Raw genomic sequence first — 18193 nt, forward strand, 5'->3', positions numbered from 1 at the left:
ATATATAAAATTTTATATAATTATATATATATATAATATATATATAATTTATAGGTTGATCCTCCCATTAGCCTATATAAACATGTGTAATGATATGACTCATATTTTACTCTTCTTTGTGTTACAACATGTACGTTTATATATATTATTTATACATTTTCATGTACCTTTTTAGGACCATTTTTATTTCCACATACACAGGTTAATTGTTTAACCCTAACACAAACTCAAACCAAAATTTTATATTAACCCAATTCTACATAAATCCATGTTATTGGGTGTATGTGTGTACCTATGAGTGTTGGCTGTTCTGACTCATTCAGGAACATATATATAAATCCACTTGTTTGTCTCTTTTTTCTCTCATATATAAAGCATTTTATGTAATTATTTGTTCATATTATTTTTCTGTGAGTAATTAGGTTTTGCGATTTTATGTCATAGTTTATTTTTTATTATTTTCATTTGTAATTTCAAATCTCTCATTCTTTAAAAAATCTACAAGTAATGTAGAAGGACAAAATACTTTTATTTTATTTTTTATGTGGTGCTGAGGATGGAACCCAGTGCCTCACATGTGCTAGGCAAGTGCTCCACCAATGAGCAAGCATCCTAGCCCTCTATTGTTCTCTCCCTCTCTTCCAATACCTAGTTTCTTCTATTTTCTCTACCATATTTTGAACATTACCTGCCAAATATCTTCTGCATTCTCTCTGTTAACTTTCTTATATATCTTAACTAACTTTGTAAGACATTTTTATTCTTCTGAACTGTATTTTTAACATTGTAACTCCTGCCCCCAATAATTAATGTTAATACAGTTATTACTATTGTAAGTTATATGGATGACACCTTCTATTGGCTTTAAAGCCACAGCTAAATCACGGGTATTGTTTTTAATTTGACAATTGCTGACTTCATTACTTCTCTTTATTGGTACCAATCTTGGTATTTACTTTAACTCTGTTGTATATTGTTTGCAACACTTATCACTACTGTTTCCTTTGACCTTGTTCTGTCATGAGCTGAGAAGCCATAGGGACACTAAGAGCTCACAGGTAAGAGAATCTGCTTTTGAAATAAGTATTCTCTTACATTACTTCAACTCAAAACAAGTGGGGGAGATAAATACACTGAACCATCAACAAGAATCCAAGGAGGAACAAAAGAGAGGAAGCTCAGGGCCCACACCTGGGCATCTGCTAATGAATCAAATATAGAGATATCCCAGAACAAATAAGATAATTACACAGAAGAGGACACATGAAAAAAATAGGTAGAGGAATCCACCCCAATTGGTGAACAAGATCAAAACCTCTTAAAACATAAGAAAATAGACAAACATATAGTATCTCTCCCAAATTCACTATCCCCCAACAAAAATCCCACTGATCATGAGGTGTAATAAAACCCAGGGAAAGATTGTTAAAAACAAACAAACAACAACAACAACAAAAAAACTTTATTACTAAAATGATCAAAGAATTAAAAAAATATATAAGGAATAAATTTAGAGGGAAACTACAGAAGATGAAAGATCATTTTATAAAAGAAATTGAAATATTGAAAAGCAACCAACATAACTTCTAGAAATGAAAGGCCTGATAAATCAAATTAAAAACTCACTTGAAAGCATCACTAACAAATTAGAATACATAGAAAATTGGTCCCTGAAGACAGGTCTTCAGGCAGTGAATATAAGATGTATGATCTTGAGAACACAGAAGGTAAACTGGGAAATAATTATAGAACATGACCATAATATACAAGAACTCTGAGACACAGAAGATCTTGAGGACACAGAAGGTATACAGGGGAAATAATTAGAACATGACTATAATATACAAGAACAAAACTTCACAAAAGAAATATAATCAGTAAACAAATATATGAAAAAAAATTCAACAGTTGTGCTAGTATTTAAAAGATCAAACCTGAGAATCATTGAGATAAAAGAGAGCATGAAGATACAAACTAAAGGCATAAAGAATATTTTTTAAAGAGAGAGAGAGATAATTTTAATATTTATTCATTTTTTTTAGTTATTGGCGGACACAACATCTTTGTTTGTATGTGGTGCTGAGGATCAAACCCGGGCCACATGCATGCCAGGCGAGCGCCACATCCACAGCCCAATAAAGAATACTTTCAGTGAGGCAGTTGCAGAAATCTTTTCCAATAGGAGAAATGAGATAGACATCCTCATATAGAACACTTACAGAACCACAAATAGGAGGCTTTCAGTCAAAAGAGAAGCTTGCTGAAACATCATAATCAAGATGCTTAACATACAAAATAAGGAGAGAATATTAAAAGCTAAGAGAGACAAGAATTTCTGTAAATTAAATGCAAGTAAAATATTTTCTTAGATTATAGCAAAAGAATAAAAAAAATTAAAGAGGACTAAGCCAGTATTACAAAAGATACTCAAAGATAAACTTCACACAGAGGAATCAAAAAACAATTCCCAATGATGATGAACAGAGGAAGTTAAACAGAAGAATAATCCACTGAATGAGAATCAAAACATAATAAAGTGTAGCAAAAAATAGGACAGGAAGCAACAAACATACGCCCATACTAATGCTAAATATTAATTGTTCAACCCCCTAATCAAAAAACACAAATGAATAGAAAGTATGTATCAAAACAGGATACAACTTTATGATGCTTACAAGAGAGTCATAGGCAAAGAAAACCCCAGGCTAAAGGTAAAAGGATGGCAAAAAACTATTCCAGGAATATGGTCAAAGAAAACAGGCAGAAGTAGCTATTTCTCAATTCTGATAAATTATATTTCACACAAAAATTAATCAGAAGAGAAAAAGAAGGCCACTGTATTTAAGTAATGTGAACTATCCAACAAGAAGTTGCAAAGGATAATAAGATGTATGCCCCAAATGTCAACATACACAATTACATGAAAGAAATACTTCATAATATTAAATTACAAATAGATTCCAATCCCCCAAACCCTGGGTGATTTCCAGACACCCTTGTCACCAATAGACAGGTCATCAAACATCAAAACATTAAAGATATTTCAAGCATAATTAATACTATAATAAAGTGGACATAACTGATATCTACATATTATTCTAACCTCAAGAAGCTGAATTTACCTTCATCTCAGCTGTGCTGAAACAGTTTACAAAATAGATCATATTCATGGCCACAAAGCAAATTCTAGCAAATACAAAATTTGATGTAATCTCATGAATTCTATCAGAACATAATTGAATAAAGATGTAAATTAAGACCAACAAAAATGGAAACAGCATGAATATAGGGAGGATGAACAATGCTCTCTTAACTGAAGCATTGATCAAAAGAAGAAATTACAATACAAGTTAAGAAATTCTTAGAAATTAAAGAGAACAAAGACTCAGTATATCAAAATATCTGGGATGATATAAAAACAGTTATCAGAAGAAAACTTATAGGTCTGATTGCCTATATTAAAAAAAGTTGACAGATTCCAAATAAATAAGCTGGAAATATGTTCAACCTCAAGATCTTGGAAAAAGAATAACCCCAAAACAAATAGAAGAAAAAATAAGATGAAAACCATAGTCAATGAAATTGAGAAAAATTAAATGATATACAGGATCAATGTAATGAAGAGTTGGTTCTTTGTAAAAGATAAATAAAATTGACAAACCCTTATACAAACTAACCAAAAGAGAGAGAAGAAACAATTCAACAAGATTAGTGATGGAAAGGACATCACACCCACACCCTTTTGAAATCTAAAAAACCCAAATAATTCAATCAGTAAATAGGTATCAGAACTGAACAAATCCTTCACAAAAGAAATATAATCAGTAAACAAATATGTGAAAAAATTTCAACATCATCAGATATTAGAGAAATGAAATTAATACTAAGCATTTCTATCATTTATTTTTCCTGCAGAAATGCTTGGCTATGTCTACCTTCATAAATGGTGTGTTGCCATCACAATCAGAGAGGTGGAAACTGCATTTCTTCTTCACTAAAAAAGCCACCGATTCTGGGTGGCTCCTATGAAAGTAAAAGGCTTTGTTAGGAGTTCAAACAGCACCCTCTTAAAATACACAATTATTTATGCTATTCTGCTATTAATTCTTCTGTTATCTTCTAAATAAACTACAAAATTTCTAGCTGTTAGCACATCCTAAATTAATGAATGAGCAGCCTATTCTAAAGACTTTTTCTTTTGCCTCTCTATTTGGATACTACTAGAGACTGAATCTAGAGGCACTCAATCCAAGAACCATATCCTAAGCATATATATATATAAATTTTTAGGCAGAGTTTAAGTTGCCCAGGCTATCATTGAACTTGCAATGTATCTCCCTCATTCTCCCAAATAACTAGAAATATAGGCATGCATCACTGTTCCTGGTCCCATTGATCTTTTGTTTTTGTTTATTTTGTTTTTTGTGGTGCTGGAGATGAAAACCAGGGCCTGCAGCCTCCTACATAAGGGCTCTACCACTGAATTACATCCAATCCCAGAGCATCCTACTTGCCTAGAAAGAGCATGGACCTTGAATTTAGCTCAGCATTTGCTTGAACTACTTTAACCTCTGTGACTTACTAGTTAGTTCTCATATTCATCAATTTTATTACCAATAAAATAAGTATTAAATTTAATAGTTACCTCCTGGGATGCTGGTGTGGTACTTACAATGAAAATGTATGCAAAGTCTGAATAGTTTCTAGCACAAGCAACAGCTCAATAATTGTTAACTATTGTAATTATTACTATTATTATGAGTCAACAGAGAATTTCAATTAATGAAGTAGTACTATTATAGTGATTTTATAAATACCTTGTAAGGACTATGTATTTCAAAGAGTCTTGATGCTCTTTTTTTCTATCATTTTAACATCACTGACATTGGAATGACATTAATAATTTAAACTGCATTCAAGTATAATGGCAGCTTTCTATTTTTTTTTATTTATACATGAAACAAAGGGCCATAATATAGTTCACAGTACCTTAAGTGAAATGTGATGCAAGCTAGAGATCTATAGTGGTTCTAGTCATATGGGTGGCATTTAAATTAATTTTAGTTTTTAAAAGTCCTATAGGTAAATAGACATTAATGATAAAACAACAATAAAAGACCAAATTAAAAACACTGCAATCTTTACTTTTCTTAAAGTTAAAGGAAATGTAGGACTCAAATAAATTAGCATAATTCAATCTATTTAATATTTAGATTTATAGAATATATGTAAATCAGGTATTTCCAATGTTCAGCATTTAACACTGTCTTAACTTTTAAAGTGGGCACTTTACAATAGCCCACCACCAGAGAGCTTCTGTTTGAAGTGGAGGAGGAAGTGTTTTACTTGAAATTGAGTCCTATCTTTTCCGTCTTAAATTTATGATCAAGCAAGCATAAACCATTTAAGGAATGGTTTTAAGAGACATTATTTCAATTACATAATAGGTATTCAGTGTATGGATATAAATGAATAGAATAAAAGAACAGATAAGTATACTTGAGTTCAGTTTATTTTATTTTTTAGGCAAAACTTATAAAGGAAAGCAATACTTTAGCAGTAGTAGTAATCTTTTATGCTTGTTCTCTTATTTTTTTAACCAGAAGGCACTAAAACAGAATTATTAACCTATAATTGCATTTATGTAACAAAACATACCTATAGGAAATTTATGTGTACTAAAATTTATAAGCATAGATGAAAAGTTTCCCTTTGCTTGTATAGAGAAATGTACTCAAAGAAAACAAAAATGTGCTTTTCTGTACATTTTATATTGGCAAGAAATTTCCTAAGGAAGAATGAACTTAAAAGAATACTTACTTTTTTATACCTCTTTAAAGAATCTTTAATTTACTCATTATTTTTGTTTATTTATTTATTTTATTTTGATGCTGAGGACTGAATGCATGACTTTGAGTTTGCTAAAGCTATACTCATTTATTTTGGACAAAGTATTCTTTTCCATATGCTCAAGGGAAATATGACCCTAAGAAAAAATAATTTTGTTCCTTCTAAGAGAAGAAATTTAATTCTAACAAGAAATAAAAATATATTTCTGAGCAAAAATATTTTGAGGATGTAGAGAAGTTGTACTTACTCTGCTGCTTAATGTTCAGCTACTTAATACTCCTCAAATAGATGACTTGATAGTAAGTTCTGTGAAACATTTAGAAATATATATATATGTAATATATAGAGAATAATTATATATATTATGAGTAATATATATATAATATTCTATATATATTGTGATTAATATTTTTTCACATTATGCACTTTTTGATTTTGTGTACACATACACACAATATACATGTGTATATTCTACCCACCAATTCTAGTATGCTAAATATTCTTTCAGATATTTGAATGTTTTGTATTTTTCCTGATCTACTCACTTATATTTTGACTGTTGATAAACAAAATATTTGTGAAAGTTTACAATATATTTTGACACCCCTATTGGCTAGACTTTGTCCACTACAAACATATTTTTAGTGTTATCATGGTCTTAAAATACTGCATGCTGCACTCAAAAAATGTCATAACCATGGTATTTTAATAAATTTATTTGTTAATTTTTGTGAAATTGGTAATCATAGAAAGAGCTCACACATTGGAGACAATGAATATTCATTTTCACAAATACCACCACCAGGGCCCAGGCCCACTATGAATAGCCTTTGTCCCTTGAGAACAGGGCAGGACAAGGGGCATTAGGGGAGCAGCAGGCAGCCTGTGCAGACTGGGAACTTCTGTTTGCTGTTCCCTTGGCCTTATGACTGAAGGCCGGCACTGCCTGGATCCTGTGGACCAATGCTCTGCTCTCTCTGTTTAAATAAACAGATATACAGTAAGAGATAACTACATAAAAGTGTATTGGAAAAGGAGAATCATCAATTTTGTGCAGAAAGCTTTTGGCACTTCTTTTTTTCTTTAAGTGTAGTGTGCCTGAAGTGGTAACAAAATTGGAAAAGCAATATATGCTTGATGCTTTGGAAAGTGGGAAAGCTGCCAGTGAACTTCTGTTCTCTTGAACTTAAGTTAATAAAGTATTGGCAAAAAGTTCAAGGCTTTTCAACAATCCTATATTAATGAACTATGAAGAATGTTGGGCTAATGAAGATGACACTGACTTATCCTTCAGAATTTGATGAACTTGTGAGTCAAACATGTGAGAAATAAGTAATATCTATTGAGGAGTGAAAGTGTCCCTCCTAAATGTATTAGTGTGAATTAATTTTTAAAAAAAGAAGAAAAAAAATGTGGAGCCATATTCTCAATTCAAAGAGTTAGAGTAAGGTTCCTCAGTAGACAAGAGATAGTGGATTATATTTGAAAAAAATAATGTTGCTATATTACGAGTAATATTTTTTCTCATTATGCACTTTTCTATAATGTTTATGCCATACTTTTGAATGTGTGTACATTAACAATAAACTGCTGTGTGTACTTACTTTTTAAATTATCAGTCACTCCATAGGGGAGGTATGTACTGCTGGGAAATCATCTACAGTATTGTTTTCATTTTACTGCTCATTAAGTTGGCCTGGGTGCTAGACCTCAAAGGTTTTCAGGTCCCAAGTACAGAAGCCTCCATGGGGGTATGAAAGCCAAGTATCCTGTAGAAAGAAGAGCTGGTCTCCTTTCTACTTTTCTCCCATGGGCACAGCCTGAATGGGGCAGACCCATCAGTCCTGCTTTCCCAAATAGGTCCCTTGCCCTTCAGCTTTTGATCTCCCAGACCCCATACCTGTTCTTTCTGTCTGCATCATCAACATGACTTCTGCGAGCTAGGAAATATATTACTTGAACTAAGTCACCATTTTTGACAGCCTAGTGGAATTTTCGAGCCTTATTTTCCTAGCAGAAGGCCACAAATTTCCTCCAGGCCAAGTTCATCATGAGTCATTGGATACTCGCTCTCCGGAGGGCTTCTTCTGCCTCCAACTCAATTCTTGTAATTATAGATTAGTCAAACTAATCGCTGAAAAGCACCTAATAGTATAGCGCTCCGAGATAAGGCGTCCCTTCGTGGTAAAATAGCCGTTGCCAAGCAACACCAATAAACAGAACTGCATGGGAATGTGCGTGCACTCTCATAGGATAGAATCTGACAGGCCAGCTGTGATTGGCTCCTGGAAGATTCACCGCCTGTACTACAGTCAGCTCCTACCTCTTCTGCCCAGTAGTAGATGGACGTGTGGGATATGCAGTATTATAGGTAGCACTGAGAGCTCAAGTGAAAGTGGTTGCCTCCAGGCCCAGTACATTGTTGGGGGAAGGAAAGCTTAACCTTGACTTCACAGCTTGCAGCAGCAGCAGAAGTAAAAGTGGATGAAATTGAAGCCTCAGGATGCCAGTCCAAAACTTACTGAGCAAGGTGCGAGGAGAAGACCTACCTGAGCTTCTGGAAGGACAGTCTGTGGCATGCAGATTCCAAGGCCACCCTGCTACACATTCATTGTGTGCTACACGGAGTTCCCAGGACCCAGGGGCCGGTCTGCAGTTTAGAGAGGGTACAGTGCTGTTTGGGCTCACTCTCTTTTAGGGTTGTTGTCTGACCATTAACTCCTTTGGTTGGTGTCCTTGGGTTGTAGTATCCTAGGCAGCCCAGTCTTGGCTTGAGATTTTCAACCATGTTGCATGCCCTGTTGCATGCCAGGGAAAATACCCTACCTGAGCTGGACCAGAGACCCACAGGCTAAGAATGAAACTCTGTCAATTCAGCTGTCCCTCTTTCACTGGGGATATCCCATCTCAGACAGAACTTCCCTTTCCAAGGTGCAGATATTTATCTCCATGAAGGATGAGGACACTGGGATGAGGCTCCAGGGGATGGCTCAGTCTGAACTTTGCCAAGGTACCTTCTCTGGAGCCTTCCAGACACCAGGGGCTGATGACTGGGTTTAAGGTAGACTGGAACTTCAGGACGCTGAATGCCTGGTCTCCAAGAAAACTAGCTGACATAGTCTCTACAAATCTCCATATCCCTCCATTTGTAACCCTCCCATATCCCCCTGGTTCCCAGCATGGCTCTAGGAGAGTTTAGCACATGTGGTAACAGAAGCACATATTTTTGAGGAGAAGCCAGTAAATTCTCCAGATAAAATAAAGAGCATTTCTGCTTGCCCACTTCCCCTTCCCTTTGAACCAGCTTTACTTTTATGCTTTCTTTTCTTCTATTTAATTTCACATTTTAAATCTTTAATCAGTCCATGATTTAATTTGGATTGTGGTGCATGGTGTAATGTTTAGAAAAGACTTCTTTTTCTACTAATATGTATTCTATATTTATTTATTAATTATTGAGGATTGAACCCAAGGGGACTTTACTACTGAGATACATCCCAAGCCATTTTTAATTTTATTTTGGGACAGCATCTCATTAAGATGCTGAGGCTCACATGGACCTTGTTCTCTTCCTGACTCTGTCCTGGGTTTCTGGAATTAGAGGCATGCCTCACCTTGTCTGGTTTTCTTTCTTCCTTCCTTCCTTCCTTCCTTCCTCTTTCTTTTTTCTTTCTCTTTCTTTCTTTCTTTCTTTGACATTGGGCTAATGAATGCCGTTCTCAAACCACCATAGAGGGTACTCTGTTATCAAAAAATGGACAAGGACCAGATGTTTACCCACGATATCATGGAGAAAGGCATCAGGCTCCATTGCCAAAAAATGGACAGGGGGGCCCAATGCTCCAGGGCCCACGACCAAAAATATACGGGGGCACTGGAGGAACCCAGCAACACCATCAGGGTAGTGCCCAGGACACATTATCCATTAGATCCCTCATTAGACAAACCAGAGGGAGTGCAGGATTGGACATCTGCACCTCCGCCAGAGCAGTACTAACTCCAGAGATGGGAGTTCAAATCATTCCCACAGGGGTAAAAGGGCCTCTTCCCCAAGGAACAGTAGGCTTATTATTGGGATGCATTTCTTCTACTCTAAAAGGACTTATGATAAGTCCTGGGGTAGTTGATCCCAATTATGAAGGTGAAATAAAAATTATAGCCAGTTCTCCAAGGGGTATATCAGTAATTTCACCAGGAGATAGAATAGCACAGTTATTAATAATACCCAGCCTTCATGATAAATTTTCCAGTCATACTGTAGAAAGGGGTTCCAGGGGATTAGGCTCCACAGGTATAGATTGGGCTATGCTTTCTTTAAATTTAGATTCTCGTCCCATGCTAAAACTAAATATACAAGGACATGAATTTAATGGGCTACTGGATACAGGTGCAGACCTTAGCATCATCTCTCGTCAAGAATGGCCAAAACATTGGCCATTACAACAAGCCACTCAAATGCTTCGAGGCCGAGGAGTGGTGACTAATCCCCATAGAAGTGCGATGGTATTAGATTGGAAGGATCCTGAAGGATGTAAGGGAACTATACAGCCATATGTATTGGATCATCTTCCCGTAAATTTATGGGGACGAGATGTCCTAGATCAAATAGGACTAACATTAACAAATAACATCAATTCAAATGCGCCCACTATTATGGCTAGACAAGGTTTTAGGAAAGGAAAAGGATTGGAAGAAAAAGGACAAAATATAGTGGCACCAATACAAATAGGTCAAGAAATAGATAGACAAGGATTGGGTTTTAAGGAGGGGTCACTGAGACAATAAAAATTACTTGGAAATCAGAAAGACCAGTATGGGTTCCTCAGTGGCCCCTGACTAAAGAAAAGATACAAGCAGCCATGACCTGGTCAAAAAACAATTAGCAGAGGGACATATACAACCTTCCGTATCTCCCCATAATACTCCCATTTTTGTCATCAAAAAGAAATCTGGTAAATGGAGATTATTGCAAGATTTGAGAGCCATTAATAATGAGATGGTTATTATGGGACCTGCTCAACTGGGGATTCCCCAATTGTCTGCTTTGCCAAAAACCTGGTATGTTTTAGTTATAGATATTAAAGATTTTTTTTTCAATTCCAATTCATCCTGAGGATAGTCCACGTTTTGCATTTACTATCTCTGCACTGAATCATGAAGGTCCTGATCAGAGATATGAATGGAAAGTACTCCCTCAAGGGATGGCTAACAGCCCAACTATGTGTCAAATTTATGTTAACAAAGTAATCCAGCCACTTAGAAATCAAAATCCTGAACTACAGATATTTCACTATATGGATGATGTATTATTAGCACATAGAGATAAAAACACATTGCTAGAATGTTATGCCACACTTACAAACTTATTAAAAATTATAATCTAGAGATAGCAATAGATAAAGTACAATTAAATTTTCCAATTAATTATTTAGGATTTCTATTATCCTTGACCATGGTCCGTCCACCAAAAATTCAAATACGAGTAGATCAACTCAAATCACTTAACTACTTTCAAAAGTTATTAGGAGACATAAATTGGATAAGGCCTTATTTAGGTATACCAACAGGAGAGTTGGGACCTTTATTTGATATCCTAAAAGGTCCATCAGATCCAAATTCACCCCGAATGTTAACGCCTGAAGCAAGAAAGGCATTAAAAATCATTGAAACATATATGGAAAATATGCATTTGGATAGAATTGATATAAGTTTGCCTTTATTATTTATTGTACTACCAACAAAAAATATTCCTACAGGAGTATTTTGGCAAGAAGGTCCATTATTATGGATACATTTATCTTATTCTCCTAACACTATTCTTACTAGGTATCCTGAGGCTGTAGGACAATTAATACTCAAAGGAATAAAAGCAGCAAAGGGAGTGTTTGGAATTTCTCCCAATAAAATTATTACTCCATATACTATGAATCAAATTGATGAGTTAGCTAATGAGTTAAATACTTGGGCAATAATCATGTGCAAATCTAATGTTTCATTTGATAACCACTTACCATCTAATCCTTTATTGTCTTTTTGGTCATTGCATCCTGTAATTTTTCCAAAAATGACAAGAAAAACACCTATCATGAATGCTCCAAATATATTCACTGATGGGTCAAATAATGGTACAGCAGCAGTAGTTACCCCTGATCAAACTTTTACATTTTTAGTACCCAAACAATCAGCTCAAAAGGTAGAGCTTAATGCAGTTTTACAAGCTTTTGTGATGTTTAAAGATTCTGTATTTAATTTATTTTCTGATAGTCAGTATGTAGTTAATGCTATAGTATCTCTTGAAGATGCTGGTAGGATTTCCCCTTCTTCTACTGTTTTCTCTTTGCTTTCCACTATACAAAGTCTAATCTGGGACAGAAAAGATCCATTCTTTATAGGACATATCAGGGCACATACAGGATTGCCTGGAGCCCTTAGTTTGGGCAATGATTTAGCAGATAAAACTACACATGACATACATATTTTCTCTACACTAGAAGAAGCTATAAATTTTCATAAAAAGTTCCATGTCAATGCTAATACTTTACAAAAGCGTTTTAAAATAACTAAGGAACAAGCTAGACAAATAATAAAACAATGTCAAAATTGTGTGACCTTTTTACCACAAGTTAATCTTGGAGTCAATCCTAGAGGATTGATACCTAACCATATTTGGCAGATGGACGTCACACACTTGCCAGAATTTGGAAAATTAAAATATTTGCATGTTACAGTTGATACTTCTTCTGGATTTTTGATGGGCTCCCTTCATGCCGGAGAAAAAACTAAAGATGTTATAGCTCATTGCTTACAAAATTTTGCCACTGTGGGTGTTCCAAAACAGTTAAAAACAGATAATGCCCCTGGTTATACTTCTACCTCTTTTAAACAATTTTGCTCAACATTTGGCATTACTCATATAACAGGAATCCCATACAATCCACAGGGACAAGGCATAGTTGAAAGAGCTCATCAAACTATTAAAATGTACTTATTAAAGCAAAAAGAAGGAATTGGGAAGGGGTATATATTCCCCAAAGATAAACTTAAAATAACCCTTTTTACTCTAAACTTTTTAAATTTGGATTCATCAGGACTTAGTGCTGCGGAAAGGCATATGTGTCCAAAAAATGTACATAAGCCCAAGGTACTTTGGAAGGATATTCTAACAGGACAATGGAAAGGTCCTGACCCAGTGATTGTCTGGAGTCGGGGGTCTGTTTGTGTGTTTCCACAGGGAGAACAGCAGCCGATTTGGATTCCAGAGAGATTAACTAAAGCGATTTCTACAGACCAAAAAGAAGATGATTTGGCTCAAATCCATAACAGCTGATATCCAGAACTCCAGTTTGGCTATCCTTACATCTGTGACAGTGGTTCTCCCACACCTGGAGGCTAATGAAACCAGGATGATTTTTTCAATATCTATTTTATTATTGCCCTTTCCCATATCATGAAGTTCTATTTTGTTTTTTGAGCTCATACAGGCCTAGGTTAATGTTTTTCTGATCAGTTCTATTTTTTGACTATGGAGTTTTTAAACATTGCAATGGAGATTTCACCTGTAAAAAGTTACAAGGCCTTTACTATTATGTTATGTGTTGTATGTATTATATTATGTGTGCACACTTGTGTTTTGTGTTGTATGTCTGTATGTGCATATGTCCATATATCATATATGACAAGTGCTCATGAAAAAATGGATCCAAATATTTTTTTTCTTATTCAGGTGATTTAAATGGTTTAATTTATATTGGGTAAACAGCTGTTGAAGATTGTTTTAATATGTGAACAAAAAAGGAGGTTAACAGATCTGTTTATTTACTTTCACCTTTCCTTTTCATTATATTTAATAATTCTGTTCAGGATAATGTAAATTGTTCAGAAAATTGCTTTCTTTTAGTGCCTGCTGGAATGTTACATAATTTTTTCTTTAGCCATCATTGCCAGAATTCCTATCTTCATCCCAGTGCCAGTGAAGACAAAGATAAAACCAAACTACAGCTTCTGCAATAGCTACCACAACAAACTGTATAAACTGATGCATCAATGAATAATGTAACTCAACAAGTGATGCTCAATCAAAAAGTCGATTTGCTGTGGGAGGAAATGGACATATTAATGAATTCCTCTGCTTTGAACTGCTTGCAGAACTTGCCTGGACTATCTTTCACTTGTAAGCATTCTGAACTATCTGTTGGTGCAGCGACTTGTGGTACTGCCAGGGTATTTTTGCTTATGGTGTCATCGGTGGTACAATTTTTCCAAAAGGAGCCGTCAATTGGCTTGGTGTTGTGGCATTTTGTATGCCATTGTGGCATCTCCTTCCTTCTGCTTGTGATGGTCGTTCAGCTAAAATTTGGGGGCCAACAGAGGTGAGGCAAAGAACCTCACCCTCCCACTGGTACAAAGGCCTATCCACAGGTGTGGCTTTATGCTGGACTGGTAGTCAACGACTGGTAAGATCCAATTGCAATGGTACCAACCTAAGACAGGAGGCTGATGCCTTGAGGTCAGCTCATCCAATGACGGGTAAGAACCATATGTAGTATTGGACAACCTAAGACAGGCACGGTCCCTAAGCCACATGCTTGTTGTTTAATTAAACAGAGAGGGGGAGATGTTGAGAGCCTGGAGCTGCGGGCCCACGTGGTGTGCTAAGAGGGGCTACTGGGTTCACCTGCAGCAGCGACCCGGGAGAGGAAGGGACAGGATCGAGGTGGAGGAGGCGAGCCTTGCGCCTGTCTTCCTTGAGGCTTCATGGAATCGGTCCCTGGCCAAGGCTGCCTGGCCTCTCCTGCCACAGGCCAGGAGCCAGGGCACCTCTGCTTCTCCGCCTGGCGCTGCGCTGCAGGGTGTTGGAGGCCACCGCTGTGCCCTGGTGCCCGCATCCGAGCAGCATTGGGTCTCGCACCATGCAGGCTGCTCAGACGCAGCCCTCGGTGAGAACTGGGGCCAGGAGTTGGCACTTCCTCTCCCCTGCCTTTTGAGAGCCGCAGCCGGATGTTGAGACCGAGTCGGGATGGCACCTGGCATTTTGCCGGGGTGGAGTTTTTGGAGTTCCCTGAGTTCCGGTGGAGCTCTCGAGGAATTGCTAGAAAGTTCGCATGGGTGGAGTTGGCAAGGGTTCCCGTTGAGTGCTCCTAGAAGTGCCGGAGGTGGCGGTTGAGCTCTCAGGTGATTCCTGGAGAGCTCCTGTGGTGTGGCATGTGGCGTGTGTGCTAAAAATAAAGTTCGTTCCTTCTTGACAAGTGGCTCGTGAATTGTGCCCAGCCAGACTGCGGCAACATACATCACAATAGAGGAGTGCATTACATTCATAATTTTTTTGCATTTCAATTCTTAATACACCTTTATATCACAATTTATCATATCTCTGTTTGGATATTAGGTATGTTGACACCAAATTCACATCTTCATATATGTGTTTTGTATAATGATGAGGGTCTCCTTCCACTGTCCTTGCTATTCCCATTCTCCCTCCCTTTCCCTCCCACCCATATTCCCTATCTAGAGGTAATCTTCCCCCTTTGCTCTCCCTCCCAACCCCATTTTGAGTCACCCCCTTTATATCAGAGAAGACATTTAGCATATGTTTTTTGGGATTGGCTAACTTCACTTAGCATAATCTTCTCTAATGCCATCCATTTCCCATTTTATTTTTAATTTTTCTTAATTAATTGCATTTTCTTTACTTTGTGTAATCTGGTTTTTATTTAAATATGTCTTAATTTATTTATATAATTTATTGTAGAAAGAATACATATTTGAAAGATTTAATATTATTTTAATAAATTTAGACTTTTTGGTTAAATGTACTATCTATTTAATTTTGATGGTTTTTAAATATATGATACATTTTGAAACTGTTTTGTTGTTGTTGTTTTGTTTTGTTTTTGTTTTATAGTGCATCCCAGTTATAAATAATGGTGGGGTCATGGTTGACATTTTAATAAATACACGTCACATAGTTTTCTTCTTTTCAATACCCAGTACTAAATCCTTTCATGCTTTATTCTGTCCCCTTAGTCTCTTTCCACAGCTCTACTGTTCTTCCATTTGTTTATTTATTTTTATTTTAAAAATTTGTTCCTTTTAGATATACATGACAGTAGACTGTATTTTGATATATTATACATACACTAAGCATAACTTATTCAATTAGGATCCCATTCTTGTAGTTGAACATGATACAGAGATTCACTGATCTTGTTTTCATATATGAGTATAGGAGTGTTATATCTGATCAGTTCTACTGTCTTTCCTATTCCCATCCATTCTCTCTTCCCTTTATTCCCCTTTGTCTAATTAATTAAACATATTCTTCCATATACCACTCCTTATTGTATTTTAGTGTCTACATATAAGATAGAATATGGGGCCTTTTTTTTGGAAGTGGGTTTGCTTATTTGCTTTCCATAATATTCTGTAGTTTCATCCATTTAACAGCAAATACTATAATTTTATTCTTCTTTATGGCTGAGCAATATTTTATTGGGAAAATGGAAAGTGTTTTTTTTTTTCCTCACAGCTCCATGACTCTGGACTCAATCAGTGAGAAAACTACTCTTCTCTGAGAGGGGAGTGAACAAAGCACTTGACTGATACTCAAGAGTGGACAGATAACCTTGAAGACTGGGAAATTTGGAGTACATAAGACAAAGATGAGGAAGCAAATAGCTGCTGAGCTCCTGGCAAAGTGTGAGGAAAATTAGTAGAAAAAAGTGGAAAAAGATTAAACAGTGCTGGGAAATTCTTGGCATGGAATCTCCCAGGATCAGAGGGGCAACCTGCACTGGTTGACCCAGAAGCTACTTGGCTCATTAAACTGGTACATGAAATGTGGTGTGCATGTTGGGCATTGGCAGCCCAGCCTGGAGACATTTTGGTACCTCCTTGCAGCAGTGGCACCAAACTGGGTTGGGAACTTAGATCCATGAATTTGGGACTAAGTTCATTACACAAATCCAGTAAAGACCAAATGAGAGCTCTAAACTGAGCCTAACAAATCAGGAGAATTTTTGGCAGAGAATTTCTCTCATGGAGACCATTTTTCAGGGGGTAATACAGGTTGGAAAGGGCAGAAGAAACCCACACTCCACTGCTCCCTTAAACCTGGAAGCAGGCAACTCAGTGAAACCCTGTGTCTAAATAAAATATAAAATAGGACTAGGGCTGGGGATGTGGTTCAGCGGTCAAGTGTCACTGAGTTCAATCTCTGGTAACCCCCCTCCCCGCAAAAGAAAAATGAAAGATATTGGCCGGGAGATCCTAAAGGTAGGTTCTGTCTTCATTCACAGAGAGGTCATTGGGATTTTTTCTGTTACAGTAACAGATTCACATTCTTCATGTTGGCTTAGTAGATTAACCACACATTTTGACTGAGTATGTGCAGTTTGAAAACTACTTGTATGAGAAGCAGTGAATCCCAAGAGGGAGGGAGGATCCAAAGGCAGGTTCTTACTAAGTTTACAGATAGAGTGTTAGGAACTGTCCCCTGTAGAAGCACCAGGTTTATATTATTTATTTCAAAACATCAGGGCCAGTGCTCATCATGGCCAAATATGTGTACTTTGAAAATAGCTTGTAGGTCTCCATATATTTGTTCTCATGGCCTCCAGTAAGCATTCAAGGGAAAAGAGTAGACAGAGAATCTTTAGTAGGTGGCACCAGGGTTTTGTAATCTAATGTATTAAAAAAGTTAAACCTGTCCTATTTTTGAAAATATTTTCTGTTAGTTGTAGTTAGACACAATACCATTATTTTATTTTTATGTGGTGCTGAGGATAAAACCCAGGGCCTTGCATGTGCTAAATGAGTGCTTTATTGCTGATCCACATCTCCAGTCCAAAACTTATCCTATGTTTCCAAGTATTTTATCCTTTAAATTTAATTAATTCCCCAGGGGCCGGGCACCGGGCTGAGGAGCTGTGGTGGCCAGGGCGGCTCTGCTACAGTCGCAGACGAGTGCGGCGCCCGTGAGCGTGGCCCAGAGGCGGAGGCGACGACGGCAGGGTTTCATTTCTAGAAATCTGGACTGGAAACAGAAGCAGCAGTTTGTATAATCCCAAGAACTTGCTTATGCCAGGAAGCTGTAAGGGCAGCATGAATATCATTGAAGAGATCTAACATGGTGGCAGGCGCAGAGAGATCAAGTCTCTGACATCTTCAACTGCGCGGGCATAGGGAGCCGTAAACTGTCTAAATGCTGTTTGCTCAGGATCACTAGGCAATGCTGAGCTGACGTGGATCTGGGGTGTACAGGCTGGGCCCCTCAGAACACACACACAGAGCCCGAATCGGAGGCAATTAAGCTCCGGTTCGCCTGCTTCGTGTGACTCAGCACTAA

The sequence above is a fragment of the Marmota marmota genome, unplaced genomic scaffold (assembly GCF_001458135.2).
Source record: "Marmota marmota marmota unplaced genomic scaffold, marMar, whole genome shotgun sequence".
Classification (NCBI taxonomy): Eukaryota; Metazoa; Chordata; class Mammalia; order Rodentia; family Sciuridae; genus Marmota; species Marmota marmota.